General features: G+C 36.1%; 2 long non-coding RNA genes across 3 annotated transcripts in view; one reads left to right on the top strand and one right to left on the bottom strand.

Moving 5' to 3' along the window:
• Positions 1-7348, bottom strand: part of LOC122203882 — a 42251-nt gene extending 34903 nt beyond the window's left edge. For both annotated transcript variants that reach the window (XR_006195380.1, XR_006195381.1), the window contains exons 1-2: positions 7308-7348; positions 6433-6558 (exon numbers count right to left, since the gene is read on the bottom strand). This is a non-coding gene — a long non-coding RNA (uncharacterized LOC122203882). The remainder of the gene's footprint in view (positions 1-6432; positions 6559-7307) is intronic.
• On the top strand, positions 635-17454 carry LOC122203883. Its single transcript, XR_006195382.1, has 3 exons — positions 635-722; positions 10316-10509; positions 17302-17454. It is a non-coding gene; the product is annotated as an uncharacterized LOC122203883 (long non-coding RNA).
• Positions 17455-18163: the final 709 nt, after the last annotated feature.

The raw sequence follows: 18163 nt of genomic DNA, 5'->3' as shown, positions 1-18163 counted from the left end.
GAGCACATGTTTGGTTTTTTTTCCAACTGCGTTTATAAACAAAATACATTCCTACTTTTTTTTAAGATTGCTTCTGTATGATGTTCTAAATTCTGATATGAACAGTGTGGCTGGTTTCTATACTTTCTCTATTTTTCATTGATCTATTAGTCTATTTCTGTACCAGAATCATACAGTTTTGATTTTTGAAGTTGTAAAAAATAAAACAATGAACTGATTATGTCTTTTTTTCCTTGAAATGAGCTATTTTATCATTTACTTTGTTAGAAGAAATGTAGTATAGTTTTTTCAGGTCAAATATTTGGAAAAGTTATTGACATCTTTAAGGTTTAATTCAGAAGAGTAAGTTTTTTCATAGTATCTTCCCATCCAGGAACATGGGACATCACTCTGTTTATTTATTTACTCATGCACACGCACACACACACACACACACACACATACACGTGCATGTGGATGTGTAAATATATAGTTAGATAAAGTTTTATATACTTCTTTGACTAATGCATTTTTGCTTCTTGATATTTTTTATTTTGGTTGCTATGGCAAATAGAATCTTTTTTTTTTATTATGTGTTCTAAGTGGTTATTGCCACTGGGTAGGAAAGCTTTAGATTTCTCTACTTATTTTGTAACTGCAAATCTTACTGTATTTCATTGTTAGCTCAAAGTAATTTTTTTCTTTGATTCACTGGGTTTTTGGAGTAGACAATCTTATAATCTGTAAGTAATGGTATTTTGTCACTTCCTTTACAGTATTTATAGCTCTATATTTTTATTATCCTATTTCATCAGGTAGAACTTCAGAAACTTGTTGAATAATAGCAGTGCTAGCAGGCATCTCCTTTTTTCCCCCAGAATTTATTGGAAATGCTTCTGGAGTTATGTAGTCAAATAAGGTGTACATAGTTTCGAAAACAAGTCTTTATCCGTATTCTTAGTTCATTCTGAAGCTTCTTTTTTTTTCACCTTAGTCTGTTTATTTTAAAACAGAAATGGATTTGGGATATCTGGGTGGTTCAGTCACTTAAGCGTCCAGCTCTTGATTTTAGCTTGGTCATGATCTTGTGGCCTGTGAGTTGGAGCCCCACCTTGGGCTCAGCTAGGAGAGTAGAGCCTGCTTGGGATTCTCTCTCTCTCTCTCTCTCTCTCTCTCTCTCTCTCTCCTTCTCTCCCTCCCTCCCCCTTCCATACTCTTGTGCAGGCTGTCTCTCACTTTCTCAAAATAAATAAATAAACTTTAAAAAAAATAAGAAACAGATTTGAACTTTGTGAAATGCATTTGGGCAATTATTAGGTTAATTACATTTTTGTCTCTCTTTTTACCTATTGATGGGAGAAATTATATTTATGGCTGTCCTAACAGGTGAGCCCATCTTGCACACCTGGTGTAAATGTTATTGGGCCATGGTGTATCATTCTTTTGATATGGCACAGAATTTAATTTGCTAAAATTTTGCTTAGCATTTTTGCAGCTATACTTATAAGTGTGATTATTTGGTAGTATGTGTGTGCACACATATGTGTTTTCATACACACATTTTCCTTACCAAGCATGGTATTAGGTTTGTGCCAGCTCCTTAAAATGAACTGAAAAAATTCATATTTTCTATATGACCTATAAATCTACAATTTAGATTTCATGAAAATGTTGCTGTCCCTGAAGATGTGATAGATCAACCCAGAGTAATCTCACCCAGATTGTTTTGTCTTTCTAGTCAGTCTCTCTGGCATTAAAAACGACTTTCTCCCCATAATCTACTAAGTACCCATCAAGCCTCTACCTTTCTGAATTCACATGCAACACACAGGAAACGGTCAAAGAAAGTCAACATAAAAAAAAGATGGTGTACAAAGCAATTCATTCCAAGCCCAAAGGAGTGGCACACACAATGCATTTTATTGGAATTCAGAAGAATTAACAAATAGTATTGGCCTCTTTGATTTAGAAAGTTTGTTGTTGTTCCTTCTTTTGTTTTGTTTCGTTTTGTTTCTGTCTGAATGAGGAGGGATTTGAGCTTAATATCAGGCTAACCTAGCTGAGAAGTGCTAAGAGTACCTTAGCTGTAAGTATGAACTGCTGTTGGGATATTGACTTGAGTGCTTGAGGCACTAGAGGACATTCTGGCAGAAAACTGAAAAGAGCACATGAGGAGTATAATGTTAAAAAGACTGGAGTCAGATGCCCAGGGAACCTGTAATATGTACAATTCTTCCATCTACAAAAACCTATTTCCTTCCATAGATGCTTTAATGAAAACCTCTAGCTCATTGACATAATACCAAAGGTTCAAATAGATAACTTGCAGGTCCCCTTCCAATTTTTTCACTCTTTGATTCTTTGAGTTTCTAAAGCCCCAGAGTGCCTCTTGGCCTCTGGAATTTGGCATGATTTGACCCAAGATTTCAGTAACAAAATGGTTTTCAGTTTAACCTATGTAGTTCATTTCATCACTTAATCATGAACTTCCAACTCTTTGTGAGGCAACAACAACAACAATAGTGGTTTGTATAAGTCACATAAGAGAAAGGCACATCTATATCTTATGAGTCTATTTACAAAGGGAATTATAGAAGATGTCTGCTTACTAGAAAAAAATCACCTAAGTTAAGACAGTGAAAGTGCCATTAAGTCATTTTTCCATCCCTCAGAACCTGGCAGGGAATTGTTCCCTGTGGTGCATTTTCCTGCTTCTCTTGCAGCCAGGTTTTAAACATCTTAAGCTATAGTACTACCTTCCCCTCCCTTGAGCAGTGACTATACTGCCTCATAAATCTCTTTGGTTGGAATTCTTTCCAACATAACTCCAGGTCCCTTGTGATGGATTCTTTCTGCCCCTGGGAGGCCCCTTAGTTTTGTCATGTGCTAAGGGAAAGAAAGCAGGAATTGGATTTGTGCAAACTTCAGAAAGCGAATCTTTCTGTCCTTTGTTTACATTCTTAGCTATAAACTGAAATCTTTAGATCTTACAGAATGCAACACTGACATTATCACACAGGGAACCTCATATATCAATTAGTTGAGCATTCATGGTAAGTTCCACAAGAATGGGAAACTTGGACAGCTTATTTAACTCTGGAAACCCAGAGTCTAAAAGAGTGCCTGGCAAATAGTAGGTGCCTGATAAATACATGTTAAATGTCTGTATAAATCAGTGGATTGCTGCATGTCAAGCAAAATATGCCCAGTGGGAATGCCCACAAAAGAAACATAGGACTCCTGCCTCACAGAAAACTACGTCTAATTGGAGAGACAGATTCATACTGGAAATTAAGTAGTCTGTAGGAGATAAGGGTTTAAGAGCCATAATGCAGATTCTGAGGCTATGGGTTGATGGGCAGGATTTAAATCACCAGAAGGGCAGAGCAATCCATGGAAGAGACCACTGCTCTTTCCCCTTGTCCCCTTAACTACTTCTCAGAACACCTGTAAGTTTATCCAACTCAATTACTCTGAAGTCACTGAGAACCTGGCTTTATAACCTATGATTGAGAAGATGTTAGTCTTTATTCAAATGACATTGCAGCCAGAACCCTAGCTGGTAAATCAATGGAAACATGCTGCTCTGACTGGAACAAAGTAGTGAGCTCTTGTGATGCACCCTGAACAGGTTCACAGAACCTCAAGGACCCTCCAAGAACAGTCTGGGGGACACCTGCCCTCTGTGAGCATGTGAGGAACTCTGGTTCTATCTCTCCACTCTTCTCATTCTATAGATTTTTCCAATCACACCTAGTCAGACCTCTACTTAGCCCTTTAGGCTAGGAGTATTTTTGTGAGCATGTGACAACCCAACATCTAGAAAGGAAACATAGAGAGTCTGCCTTCTGATGCTGTTGTTCATGTGTATGTGTTCAAATCTCTGAATAAATAGTTTGCAGGCAGTCACAACATCTCAGCACAGTAAAGTATGGAGTCCGTGCATTGTAATTCTATTTTCTGACAAAACAGCACAGGACTGCAGGACTGACCCTTTGCATGGACTCTCAGGTGATTGCTCCTAAGAAGGATGTAATTGGGGTATCATCATAATCCATCTATGGCTTTAAACTGCCTTCTACCTCAGTTTGTCCTAAAGACAGGAGTTCTCATACAAGACATCAAATGTAAAGAGTCTCATTTTTTAGAAAATACTGCCAGGAGAGATTACACATTAAATTTGTGTTACCTGTTAACACCTTTGCCTGAGTTAGTTTATCAACTTAGCTCTCCAGTCACTGAGTTAAACTTTAGTGAAATGAAATCTGAAACAGAAATAGCTGATTTCTTTTTTTATGAATTGTGTTCCCATAAAATTCATATGCCGAAGTCCTCACCTGTAATGTGACCGTATTTGGAGGTATGGCTTTTAAAGAGGTTAAATTAAGGTTAAATGAGGTCATAAGGGGGAGGGGTCTAATCCATTAGGACTGCAATCCTTATGAGAAGAGGAGGAAGCACTCGGAGTTCACAGAGAAAAGCTAATGTGAGGACAAAGTGAAAAGGTGGCCATCTTCAAGCAGGAGAGAAGCTTCAGAGAAACCAAGCCTGTGGACATCTTGATTTTGGACTTCCAGTATCCAGAACTTGAGAAAATACATTTCTATTGTTTAAGCCACCCAGTCCATTGTATTTTCTTGTGGCACTCCTAAAAAAACTAACATACTTTATAATTTTATGATTAATATATTAGTGTTAACCAGTCTTTAGAATAATCCTTCCTTCAGCAAGCCTCACTTTGCCAGCTCCCTTCCTTCACAAAAATGTAAAGAAAACAGGGATGCACAGTTCTCCCTGGAATTCCCTTTTTTCACCCTTAGCAGCACTTACTAACTACACCAGGCTGAATATTTCCTAGTCACTGACCTGGTTGCACCAATACATTGAAGCTCTTTGTTTGGCAAGTGTTGTATCCTGTTGAACATTTTATTGCTGGTCTACAGCACAGGACCTACCATATGCTTATACACTCAAAAAAGTGTTGAATTTTTTCAAATTTAATGTATTGAAAGGTTGTTATGTATATATGGAAATACTCTAAAATCATCATTTTCTCTTCAAGAACCCATAGACTATGACAATTAGCATCATAGTTAGCAACAAATCATGGTTGATTTATTATTGTCAAGTGGTGCTTTTATTGTTTTATTTTGTAGTAGGTCTGGAATAGAAGATTCTACCATATAAATAATGCTGCTGTATTTAAAATTGTGTATGTCAAACAGTTAGTGTTCTTATGCTCATGTGCAACTATTCCACACTCTACCCAGTATTTGCTGTCATGTCACATCAGTGGTTAAGATCTCCAAGGCCATCTGATGGCTTCCAGAGAAACATTTTAAGTCTTCATGTTGACAGGCATGGCTAGTCTTAACATGGCTTCCACCTAAGTTTTTAAGACTTGCTTAGCCGCCCCACTACTGTTATACACCCTTTTTAGAACACACCATATTAAACCTTCAAGAAATTCACTATTCCCTCCCTTTGTCCATCTGGAAAAACTCAATTCATATTTTAAAACTCAGTACAAATGTCATTTTCTGTGAAGCCTTGAGGATGATGCAAAGCAGTTGGTCTTTGCATTATTTTCCCATAGCATTCTAAATATTCGCTGAAAGTATAATCTCCACCTTCTGTTATAACTTCCTAGAAATACCAGTCCTAAAAAGTTCAAAGAAATACCAGTAATAACAACACACCATTACTGACTAAGAAACAATTGTCAAGTAACTTAGTAGAATTAGATGATGACTTCTGCCCCAAATCTCAACTGATTTCACAGCTTTTGGTTTCCTCCCTCTCTTTATTGCCCAAGTTTTTCCACCTTAAAACAGGGCATGATAATCCTCCTTTATTAGGCATGACATAAGGAGGACTGAGACTAGCTTGGCTTTCAGATTTACAGAAAACTCAATTGCCTGAAAGATGCTTATTTTCATAAGACACATTTCGATGACAACAATCTTAGATAAGTTGAACTTCTTCCATTACATCATTAGTCCATTTCCTTTCTTCTTCCGATCCTGTACTTCCTCACTGCATGATAATTAGATAGAATATTGTATAATTCTCACAAGCAATACACATGCGAAATGTGATGTTCACTACCAATTCAGAGATGATTTTATCAGAGAGCTCATCCAACTATTTTACCTTTGTCCTATGGTGTTTTAATTTCTTATGACATAAGCCAACTGCCCTGGAAAATTCTGAGATATCCTAAATGTTTATGACATCATGGATCCCAATATATTGCTTAGATTTATGCAAGCCTTCCTAAATATCTGATATAAATATTTCATATTAGGACTAAAATTTCATAAAACTTACATATTAAATATAAGGACATTGTGGGAAAGCATCTCAAGATAAAAGAGAATACAATGCAATGTAAAAGAGTTATCCAGGTCACAAATATATCAACTTTTACACTAATTTAAAGAATTTCAGTACCTTGTTCTTGGCCCAATAAGTTAGTCTCAATTCATTTTTTATTGTTTCCATTTCAGAACCCTCAGTCAGATATGCAACTGAACATGAGAACTTCCTGCTTCCATCCTCATTCTGGTTTAGTTCTACCTGAAAAATAAAGTCCAATACCCTCAGCAATACCCTCCATTGCCTTCATATTATGGCCTGAATTCAGCTTTGAGGATTGGGGCTCTACAGCTCAACCCAATGTTACCTATATACATGATATTTTGTCCTAACCAGACTCCTTGAAATTCTCTAAACATATCATATATCTTCATGCCGCTCTGGGTGTTGTTCCACTCCAGCTGTTTCTGCTGCCTGAAATGCCCTCCTACACACAGATCATTTCCATTCATTCTCAGGGCCCAACCCAAATTCAATCTTTACAAATTCTTTACTCCTTTCACAGGTAAAATAAACTAATTGCTCTTCAGTAGTGTCACAATACTACACAGAGATCTTTGTTCTTTATTTTATTAGGTGAAGTGCTATTTGACATTTTCATATAGTCTCCATCTTCCTTAGCCTACCTAACATCCTCTCTCTTAAGGGTATAAGTGGTGATGTCTTTCCTAGCCATAAACATTGTGTTTTCCACTCCTGTAGAATAGTCTTATTCTATTGTATGTGACCCAATCTATATTGGATATAGACATTAGGATTGTCTGAACAGTTTTGAAATGTTTTCAATAATGAAATATACAAATATTTAAAGAATTGATAAAATTTACACATAAAGATATTTGCTGTTGACAATATGGGGAAAGGTAAGCGCTCAGATATTTTCAAGAGAAACAGTAAAGTGTTTACTTTTCAAAAAGTAAAAGCAAACATATCTCTTAATTTGGGGGCACCTGGGTGGCTCAGTCAGTTGAGTGTCCCACTTCGGTTTGGGCCATGATCTCAAGGTTTGTGTGTTCAAGCCCTGCCTCAGGCTCTGTGATGTCAGCATGGAGCCTGGAGCCTGCTTCAGATTCTGTGTCTCCCTCTCTCTCTGCCCCTCCCCTGCCCGTGCTCTGTCTGTCTCTCTCCAAAAAATAAACATTAAAATTTTTTTTAAAAATACTTCTTAATTTTAAGGATGAGATGAGCTATCTTCTTAAATTTTCAGAAATGAGCTCTATACTGTGACTCTTCAAATTGAAGTTTCTAAAAACTTAGGTAGTAGGAAATTTGAATTTGAGGCAGCCTGGTATCATAACCTACCTTATCCAATTGAGGAAAAACGTGTATGAGCAAGTACAGAGTTCACAAGGATGAAAACAAAGAAAAATATTTTTTATCTCTGAAACTCTTGAGAAAAGTTATATGGGAAAGATAATCTTTCGCATAAAGTAGTTAAGGTCAACATTTGTCTGGTCTAACAGAACAAGTCTTTTCATGGATAAATGAAATTAACTAAGAGACCCTAAGAAGTAACAACCTAGGGACCATAGTGACTGAAAGAAAACATACATTGAAAATCACTCTTCAAAGACTCTGAGGAGTTCTTTGGAAAAGAAATTCATTCATCTGTGTTTAACCAGCATTTCACAAACTTATTTAAACATGGAACACTGCTATTTTTCTGCAAAGTAACCTATCCAGCTGAGTTGAGAGAATTCTGCCTACCAGGGCTTTCCTGGTGTTTACTTTAACCAGACTCTGGTGTGTGTGTGTGTGTGTGTGTGTGTGTGTGTGTGTGTGTGTGTGTAGAGCAGGATAGGTGCATGCACTGTGGAAGACCTCTGATGCCTCGGGCATTTCCTTCCTAAGGAAGTTTGATAAAGGATAAGAAGTCTCAGTTCTTCTCACTCAAGTCCTACTCTTTCTAGTTGAGTGAGACCATCCTCACTCTCCATTAGCTCTTAGTCATGCCAAAAATTGAAAGCAAAGAGAAAAGATAAAAAAAAATTAAACATCAGAGAAAAGAGAGAAAGAAGAATGGAGTATAAAGATGAAGAAATGCCTTAAAACCTAGATACCAACAGCAAAGCATTTAAAAAAAAGCCTCTGCCACATGTAGCCAGCTAAAGTCTAACTGAAGTGTCAGCAGTAGGCATTCCATCTGTCATATCAAAACATTTTCAATACCATCTACCAATACAGCACTAAATTCTCGACTGCCATTAATGTCAACCCATTTATAATTTTGGCCCGCAGCACTACAAAAAGGCAGATGACAGCCTACTATTTCACACCTGCTGTTGAAATGAATAAAAATGACTGAAACCCTTAAAAGCAGAAAAAAGAAGAAAGGGAAAAATAAAACCAACAACACTGAACAATAAGGCTAGAGAGAATTCCCTGCCTGCCTTGTGTTTTGAATACCAGCCTTTGGTTGATGTGTCCTTTATAGATCTATCTACAGTAAATATAGTGTGCCCTAGGTATGGAAGCTGACCTGCTTGGAATAATTTCTTCTTTCTTTGATTGGTACTATCTTACCTACATTCATGACTTATACTGGTCCACACTCTCTCTCCTGGGCCTAAATGAATTTGATACAGTTTCTATAACATTCCTTTGTGAACTTTGTCATATATGGCATTGGGAATGTTTTGATGGACCTGTGCCTTCTGAAATGTTAGTACTATTTCTTGTACTTCTTTTGGATTTTATTTACTATTCTCTTCCTAAGAGTATGCAGCATAACATGGAGTATTATAACATAGAGTATTATACATTGGTATGACATCTGATCTTGCTTTCTTCAACCTATGCAACCATAAGTGGGATGTTTAATATGATTTTGAATAATTAGATGCTCTGGTTGCTAATCCTTGGGTTTTCCTGACCTGGCCAGGTATAGTTAGTTACAACAGGCAACTGACATCAAAGTGTGGATGGCAGACCCTTACTTTTGTTATAATATAAAGATATCATTTGCCTCTTTCACTGTCTTGACATTTGTACTGATAGTACCAAAGATATAGTGGGTGAAATTTCTGGCATCTAAGAAAATAATGGTTTTTGTCTTAAAATTATCTAGTGGTTTCAGTTTAGATCTCAAATTATTGATAAATATGTGATTTGGCAATTTCAAGAACAAAGAAAAGTTTTCAGTATATTAAGAGTCTCTCAATACAGCACAAATTCAGATTATGTAGAATTATATTGAATGGAATGTTCCACTCATATTAGATTAAAATCAACATCACAAAGCTGAAAAGAAGTTCCAAGTACACACCATTCTAAAGCAAGTCACGATGTAATGCATGTTCCTGTAGAACCAGTTTTGTTTTTTCAGAACTTCAGCCTATATTAAAGGCAAATGAAGAATTCAAGAAAATTTACTTAATTGTGAAATGTCAATCTTGGGACATAATGTGACTTTTTCTTTTCTCTCTCTGTTGGGAAGGGAGTGCTTCAATATCCAATTCATTGTAGAGCTTGATGGTGTCTTCCATAAAACTGATTCTCATTCCCTGGTTAAGCATCTGTTGAGACATAATTCTGGCTGATCTAACCTTGGACCTATTTGAGCAGGTGAAAAATAAATGGAGAGAATTTGTGGACAAAGAAAAGGGACATCCATGCACTCATATCATTGAAGTAGCAAAGGTGTGTAAAGTAAATTTCCCTTGGGTCAACTGTATGCATCAAGCATATGCAGACTTGAAATGACTTGCATATATCTTAACCAAAAGGTGCCTCTGATTACTAGAAGATTCCCTGATAGTAAAATACCTCACATATTACCAATAATTGGAATGAGAAGAAATAATGAGAAGCTAAGCCATAGAAGACATTCTCCACATCAGAGAGCTTATCTCTAATAGGACTTAACATGTATACCTCGAACCACAATTTCAATGCCCACAACATATAGGCTTTCTACAGTTTCACAATTAAGTGAGAATTACTTGATCTTTTCTATCAGTTTCCCAGCAGTCAACCCACTAAAGGAGAAAGGAGGAAGAAAGGAAGGGGTGTTCAAGAGCAGGCCCCACTCACCACCACAGAGGTCCCTAACGGAAGGAGTTGAATTTCCTCTACCAGAGTGACCAGTTAACTCTAATAGCAGCCTCCTATGTCTTAAGAGATGAGAAGAAAAATCTTATGACACATTGGAAGGTAATGATCAGAAAAAAAATAAATAAATAAAACTATATTAAAATTTGTTGCTCAATCAGTTCAGACTCAAATCTACCTTTAGTAAAGTTGGTTTAGATCTTATATATGACAATAATTACAATGAGTACAAAATCCCAGATCACATATTTTTTCTAATATTATTATACCTGATTTCCAAATATTTTAAGTAAATGAAAATATCTCCTTGTATATAATGCTAAGTGAGAAATGCCTACAATGTAGCATTTTCATATTTATTTTTTTGCCATACAGCCAATAATACCTTCCTCTGAATCTCACTAATTCCAATTGTATTGTTTTTTTTCATGTCAATAAGGTTACACTGAATATTTGTACCTGCAAATAACCAATATGCTATATTTGACTACATGCTGTCAGAATCCTCTAATTAAAAAGAATTGGTCTCTGAAACAATCATCCTTGGCACAAATAGGAAAACCTGTCAACAAGGCATATGATTTGCAGAATACAGGAAAAAAAAAGAGTAGCAGTATTATCATCCATCATTACTTGGAGAACATCTAGAGGCAGTCTGGCAACATTTGTCCAGAGAGTGAACAGTAGGATGCCTCAATTTTCCCGAATCATCTACCTATTTCAGAAAGTCTCTTTCTGAAAAATACATAGGTTGCCTTGCAAGTTTCTGTCAGGGAGCACTGAAGCCTCATATTCGAGGACCATGGAATTGTAAGGAACTGTGGAAGGGATTTTCAAAACCATTTAATATGACCTTCATAATTTATAGGTGAATAAATTCTGGCACAAGTAAGTTGAATGACTTGTCCAAGGTCCACAGGACCATGATTCAGACCTCTTAACTGCAGTCTAGTCTTTTCCCACTAAGATTCCTGTTCCTAAAAACACCTGTTTTTACCTCAGAGACATTTTACTTTCCTCAGAAACATTCTACTGTCCTCAGAAACATTTCCTAATCTACACCTATGGAATTTAGGTGAAAACAGGGGCTAGGAAGATTCTGTTTTATTGTATTGTGTCTGGAAGACACTAACAACTGTAGAGTACAAAAAGATAAAACAGCAGCTGTCAAATGAGCATCTAGGACACAAAACACCATTTCACAATTCCTCTTAATTACATATAATGGTGCTTTCTGGGAACAAATGAAGATTGTAAGAACCATGGTCTCCACTCAGAATGAATTTACAGGCTATCATCCATAGGTATGGAATAATCCCGATATGAGAGAGCAATGGATTATTCTTTCCTCTAGGAAATCTGATCTGATAGCTCAAGATGTGTGACAACTACAGGTTCATGGTGGGTATTTGAACTGTTCTGCATAACTTGACATTTTGTAGCAGTTGCCAAAGGAAAAAGGATAGGCAGGGTCTGGAGACCAAAGAGATTGTTCAGAAGTAGATTGGTTGTTATTGTCAGAGGGACTTGCTTGGCAAACTTGAGAAAAAAATTGTGTGCTGCTGAAAGAGTAAATACAGCAGTGAATTGCGAGTGAAAATTGGGGCAGACCAGTCACAAGTGATACTGGGGTAAATAGAGAAGTGGAACCGAATGAACAAATGCATAAAGGCAGCCATGTTGTTGGGTAAGAGTGGGTTTATCAAATATTGACAAACATGAAATGATCGTAATCAGTCACTGTCAAAGGAGAACAGGTCCCCTCCTCTCTTTTACAAATGATCCAATTAAAGGAAACATGTTGGCTATAAAAGTCAAAATCAACAATGCACTATACACTGACAACCCATCCAACATATAAAATCAATAGTGCATTCTGCTGCCATCCAGCACAAAGCGACAGTAGCAACTTCCCCACCTCTTTAGTCAAATATGACACTGTATCAATCGATCAAAACTCAGTACTTATTGAGCAAGGCTTCTGAAGAATGCAAACTGCATTGTACTTCTATCCCGCCTCCCTACCCCCTGCTCATTTTATTTCGATAAATTTTAACTTAAAGGCATAATACCTGAGAATGTTCTGTTGGCACATAGAGTGGTTTTTTTGGTATAATCACCACACAATTTGACACTGACTGTATTTACAATAGGATTATAAAACACTGTAGGGCTAGAAATGCAAATGCCATTGCATCGGAATCTGTAATTTTAGTTCTGTCTCCATACCATAGCTTTGTCCAAGTCCTTCATTCAGTGTGACAAACAAGACATAGATGGCTCCAATGAGTCAACAGGCTTTCAGTAGAACTAAAAATAATCTGAGAGGGAACTGCACAATGACTGGATATAGAACAAATCATGAGTTTGACAGAAAAAAAGTACAATTCACAACTTAATATTTGGTGTTGTGAGAAAAGGGCAGTGGAGTGGAATCTGGCTCTGGCTGTATGTGCCCTGTGCCCTTGAGCACATCATTCTTCTTCTTTGGATCTTAAACTTTTATAAAGTTAAAGTATTATTAGGCTCAATGGACTTCAGTAACTACATAAAGACTGAAGTTTTAGTAGTCTAACCGTCGTTTTTAAACATCCCCCGCCCCGATTCATAGTCAGAAATGCATTTCTATCATGATAGAGTACATAATATAACCGAAACAAAATTTCATAAACAATATTTACCAGTATTATATTTAATGGTCTCTAATATTTTATCTTCTATCCATTTTTGTTATTTATAAATGCTGATGAATCACAACCCAGGGTGTGCAAAACACTGTTTTATGACTCTTTGCTGTTCTTGCTTCCTGCCTTCTCTCTTCCTTCTTTGCATCTCCTTTCCTCCCTCCTTTTCTCTCTTCCTTCAAAAATATCTCTACCCTGAATCTGAAACTCTGTTTTTTTGTATTTATCTGAATTTGTGTTTTTCTCCAAATACTCTGTATTTCTCCATCCCATAGGGCTAGTACAATACAGAGACCCTCATTTGGTGCTCAGTACTTAATTAACCCCCCAACTCCATAACCTATTTGAGAACAACAATCATGTGAAAAGGGCATTTATTAACTGATTTTTTTTTTAATTTTGGGATAATATGAGGGCAATTGTGTAGTTATTTAATAATTTTTTAAAATAATTTTCAGAGTCAGAATGTGCTCATAATATGATTTTAAGTAAAATTAGGGATATAACATTTCATAGAGAATATGAATTCAAGTAATAAAACTATAAAAAAGACTGGAAGAAAATATGCTAGTCTTTTATCTCTTGACAGGAAATTTCTATGCAAATTCCAAACTCATTTTTTATGCTTTCTTCTGCCCTCCAAATTATCTTTTTTAACATGTGCCACCTTGGCAATTAGAGAAATTATAGATATAAATTATATATATAATATATTTAATAAATAAATATATGAATAAATATAAAATTTATATATAATTTTATATAAATATAACAAATAAATATATACAATATTTATTAGATATATTTTTTATTTCCTGAGAACAAAAGGCAAAGCATGTTAGAAAGTTTTGCAAAATGATTTGGAGTAGTGTGTCAAATGTGCAGTGTATATGTATCTATCTATTCATCCATCCATTCAGCCATCTATCTGTATTTCCTTCCTGAACATAAGCTGGTAATATATTTAGCTTGGCTTTTTAGCCTCTGTTGCCTTTGCATGTCTTAAGAAATACAGTACTAAGGTAATTTTGTTACCAGCGATAGTATTTTCTTTTCCAAAATCCAAGGTAGCAATCTAAAATAAATCGAGGGGTACCTGGATGTCTCAGCCAATTAAGTGTCCAGCTCTTGGTTTTGTCTCAGGTCATGATCTCACAGTTTGTGGGTTTGAGCCCTGCATCCGGCTCCAGATGACAGCGTGGAAGCTGCTTGGGATTCTCTCTCTCTCCCTCTCTCTCTATTCCTCCCCCACTCACACTCTCCCTCTCTTGAAATAAATACACTTTAAAAATAAATAAATAAAATAGAGTAACATAACATATATAACATAAAGCCTGGCTGCCACCACCTCTTTCCCTTTACCCAGCATGAATTTTAATATGTGCAAGTTATAGACACAATAATTGCTACCATCTAGGGACGGCTGATCATATGTCAGCCTTTGTTTCCTCTCCATGCTTGTGATGTCATTGATCCTCACAACTATGCCAGGAAAGAGTTGCTACTGGTGTCCCATTTCTACAAATAAAGAAACGGAGGACTGAAAGATTTGATAGGTAACTGTCTTAAGTGGTAGAATCCTAATATAAATTTGAGCAATCAAAACAAAAAGCAATGATTATTTTTCTCTTTAATGTTTTTAGAGATGTGTTTTCTCTTTCATTTATTTTGACTAATTACAATGTTTGTTGTATTTAATACTCATGAATTGTTGAAGTCAGTCCGATCATTATCACTACTTTATATGCAAGAAAAGGAGGCAAAGAAATGGCAAGAGAATAGGTAATAGAGAGTAAAGTGGTAATGTGTATTTAGGAGTTCTCAATAAAAATTCACTTCTCTTCATAAAAATTCTAACCAGATTGTTTAATTTTATCTTTCAAACTTCATTGATTCCCATAGGGGCTTACAGAATTTTGTCTCTAAGTTTTCCCTTTCCCTTACAAAAATGAGGTAGGTATGGGTTTATAATGACTCCATTTTCTTTTGGAAGACATTTAGGAAATATATATATTTTAAAAACTATTCTAATAAGAGCAAAAATATACTTGTTTTTCAATACTTTATGCTTTTGACTATAAATTGGCAAAAAATAATGTGACAATATTATTAATAAAACATAAGCAAACGAATCTTTGAAGCAATGCAAAGATGAAACCTAAGAGTTCACCACATTGTCTCTTCATAAGTTGGCCCAACTTTCCTCTCTACCACGAAGGATTCTCTGGTTAGCACCATAGTATCTTTATGCCATTATGCTGTCCTCCTCAGAATTTTGTATTATTCCATTTAAAATTTTTATCAGCAGTACTGCCCTGTTCAAAGCCTTCACAGACCCCCCATTGACATGCAATGTCTTTTACATGGGAGCCTTAGTGAGCTTTTCAATCCGATTTTCGACTTCTTTTGGGGGCAGGACTATATTTTAACGTTAGTCTGTATATACGTCTCTGCTTAGCACAGTGAAGAGATTAATAGAATTTTAGAGCCAAAAAGACCTCAAGGCTCATCTCTCCAAGACAGATCATTTTATTTTATTTTTATCTTTTTAGGTTTTTAACATTCATTCATTTTTGAGAGACAGAGACAGCATGAGTGGGGGAAGGGCAGAGAGAAGGAGACACAGAATCCGAAGAGAGCTCCAGGATCTGAGCTGTCAGCATAGAGCCGGATATGGGGCTTGAAGTCACAGACCATGAGATCATGACCTGAGCTGAAGTCAGACACTCAATCAACTGAGCCACCAAAGCGCCCCCAAGCCAGGTCATTTTAAATAAAATACTGGTGCTAGGGAGTGCTCTAGGTCATACAGAAAGTTAAAGGTCAAATTGTTAACAAAACAAAAGCTCCTAAACATGTAACTAGTTGCATTATTTTTTGAATTAGTTGCATTATTTGCCATATGTTTGGAGGCATTTTGTGACCTAGTGGGAATCACAGTGTTTGAGGACAATGAATGGAATGAGCCAGCATAGGAAACATCTACAGATGTTGAGCAGCTCACTTAGTATAACACAATGATAAATTGTTTTTAAGACTGTTACATGGATTCATCATTAGAAGGAGTTGGTATGGAGAGAGTGAAAAAGAAAGTTACCTAAATCCCAGCTTCCTCGGAATATGCCCCTCAGCATATTCCTAATGAAATAAAATCATGTATGGCAAAGCCATACTAAAGACTTCTCATCTCACTTTCTGGGTGGAATCTTCAGTGGAACCTGGGATTATTAGAATTGGAAGAGACCTCAGAGATAAGCCAGGTAGTCTAGTCACTTCATTTCAAGTGACAAATTGAAGGTAAGATTTTAGGATATGTTACAGAAGGAATCTTCATTAAAAAAAAAAAAAAAGTATCTGAGAAAATCCATGAATGATCTCAGCAGTGTTTTTAAACTCCGCAAAGTCTTCTGGGCACTATGAATGTATTCTTTGATCTGTCTCTTACAACTAGAAAAAAAAAAAACTAATGGGTCAAGTTCTGAGTCCCTCAGTTCCACATCAACATATACAACTGATTCTCAATATGGAGGTTCCAGATGAAGTTTTCTAGGAGAAAAACAGACTGCTGAGTAAAACCATTGATCCCAGGATAACTAAGAAAAGTAACATGAGATAGATTCTATATGTTCTTCTAGTCTACTCTTCTCTCTCTTGGTGTGTCTATCTCTCTAATGTAGAGCTCTCATACCTTAGTTATGGAATATATTTAGGAGTGAGGGGTGGGAAGAAATTTAATGAGGCACTGAGGCAGATTTTTTTTTAAATCCATGCCAGTATGAAGGCTTTTAAAAAGCTCCATTTATAATCAAAGCAGTCAACTTAGCAGGACATACAATCATTTCAGTGAAGTGAACCATTTCTGGGATTGTTTTTTGGAATTTTCTTCAAAACACAAAGCATATTGTTTCAACTATTCTCCAGCATGGCAAAAGTGTGTCTTTGAACATGGTTTTGGTTTTTCACAATTAAAATGATAATTGGAATTAAGTCTGGTTAGTAAGTGTGAAATCTGAAATTAGGAAAACATTTGGACTTTAAACAGGCTGTGGTTAAAAAGGAATGAGAGGGATTTCTTCATGTGCTTCTGGAAGCAAACTCTGAAGAGGAAGACCAAGAAAAGTTTAGATTATGACTGCAGCAACTAAATAGGTGGGGTTTTGTTTTGTTTTGTTTGTTTCATGTTTTTGTTTGTTTGGGTTTTTTTTAACAGATTGAAAGGCCAACATTGATTTGGATGCAAGAATGGCTTGTTGTATGGGAGACTCCAATTAGAACTAAAGAAACCTGGATTGGAATTCCATTTCCACTATTTCTGATTCATAGGACCTGGAAACTTAACATATCTGCAACTCAGTTTCCTCATCCAAATACAGGAATTTTCACGGAGAAAAGAAATGCTTCGTATAAAGCTCCAGCTCAGTTTTGGGCATGATATACTTCATAAATGATAGTCATTATCCTTAATATTAAGGTATATATGTTTAGACTATTTATAGTTTGTAGTCACATTGTTATTAGGTTATGCACTGCATGAAAGTATATATATTTCTTGCAAAATCCCTAAGACAAAGGTCTGATATTAGCTAAAATTTCAGATAGATTTTAAAAGATGCCTCTTCCCTTCCCAGCAAAGTTTCTTTTCTGTGCTTTCTGTGGTATGCACCTTTTTGAATATGCTCTTTCTAAAGTGACCCCTGTCATTTCTCAGCCAGAAGACTTGAGGCACAGAGAACCTCTCTGCTTTATCCAAGGCTACACCCAAGTTAGCTGCCACATACATGTAACACCAAGGTCTTCTAACACTGAGTCAAATGATTTTGCCATTCTACCTTCTGCTACTTACTTACTGAGGTATTGAAAGGATTAACATTCACTATGAGCCATCTTTATGTACTTAACTAAACCTATTTCATCTTTATACCCACAATCCTAGTATTAAGTATTATAATAGTCTCATTTGGCATGTGAGAATACTCAAGTTCAGAAAGGATAAGCAACTGGTACAAGGTCAAACAGTGAGGAAGTAGCAAACTAGGTTCAAATTCAGATCTTCTGGGAAAAAAAGCAAAGAT

Source organism: Panthera leo, chromosome D3 (assembly GCF_018350215.1).
Source record: "Panthera leo isolate Ple1 chromosome D3, P.leo_Ple1_pat1.1, whole genome shotgun sequence".
Taxonomy (NCBI): Eukaryota; Metazoa; Chordata; class Mammalia; order Carnivora; family Felidae; genus Panthera; species Panthera leo.
This window is presented reverse-complemented; position numbering and strand designations above follow the sequence as displayed.